General features: G+C 47.5%; 1 pseudogene; it reads right to left on the bottom strand.

Annotated features, from left to right (window-relative positions):
- Positions 1-931, bottom strand: LOC122704931 (annotated as a pseudogene).
- Positions 932-1,190: the final 259 nt, after the last annotated feature.

Below are 1,190 nucleotides of genomic sequence, written 5' to 3'. Positions count from 1 at the left end.
TTTTAAATGGACAAGTTATTTAATTAGGTTCTTTGCAAGAAGTTCAGAATACTACTTTGTGAGGGTAAATTCCATTTGTGAGAGTAAACACAGAGCGGAGGTAGCCCTGGAGCTGAGGGACAGCTTTGATTCTTCGCAGAATTTGTGAGTCCACAGCTTTCTGATCAACCTTGCGCTGCTCTGTGATCTCGTATTTCTCTCTCTGTGTGTCGAAGATCTCACCCTCTTGGTGTCTCGGCTTACGCAGCTTCTTCGTCTTGAAGTAAGTGTCAGTGAGATGTTCTGGGATTTTCACACCACTGATATCGATTTCGGTGGAGGTGGCAATGACAAATTTCTGGTGTGTTCTACGCAGAGGAACTCGATTGAGGGGTAGAGGCCCAGTCACAAGTAGCAAGCCACTGCCCAGCTGCTTCAGGAAAATGATCCTCTTGCCTCTGTGGTGCCCCATGAGGATGATGAGAACGGTCCCAGGAGTGATGCTGGCGCGCAGCTTCCTCACATGCTTACTGAACGGTTTCTTGCCGTGACTCAACAGTTTCCGAGGCACATCTTCAGCAGGGTAATACCTAGGCATTTTGCGGAGTTTGACCACCCGGGTACCACCATTCTTGTCGCCACCAACTGGTTTTGTGACAGTAGCAAGAACCCGAACCTTCTTTTTCTTTTCGACCTTGGATTTAGCTGCTGAATACTTTCTCTTGTACAGGGCCTTTCTGGAGTACATGGCTGATCGGGAATATCTGCCAATTCCTCTGACCAGGACAGGGTTTCAGCTGCAGTGAGGCTTCCCCTTCTTAACTTTCTTCACCACTTTCACCTTTTTAGCCTTGTTGACAGCATCAGCCTTCTTGGCTTCAGGTTTTTTCTCCTTAGTATCTGGCTTCTCAGCCTTTTCACCCGCCATCGTAAATCCAAGAGAGAGAAATGAAGCATCCGGGAGGCCTCTCAGTACGCCCCGAGCGTGTCTGACCCCTGCAGATGTCGACTTGATACCCTCTCAGCTAGGATGGCGAAGGATTGGGATCTTGAAACCTAGTCCTGCAAAGAGATACCGCCATTCTTACCTTGCAAGATGGGAAAGAGCTTTCCTCTGCAATTTTTTGAAAGAGTTTTAGAAGGATAGGCATTAGCTCTTCTCTAAATGTTTGCTATAATTCACCTGTGAAGTCATCTGGTCCTAGCCTTTT

This window comes from Cervus elaphus, chromosome 12, assembly GCF_910594005.1.
Source record: "Cervus elaphus chromosome 12, mCerEla1.1, whole genome shotgun sequence".
Taxonomy (NCBI): Eukaryota; Metazoa; Chordata; class Mammalia; order Artiodactyla; family Cervidae; genus Cervus; species Cervus elaphus.
This window is presented reverse-complemented; position numbering and strand designations above follow the sequence as displayed.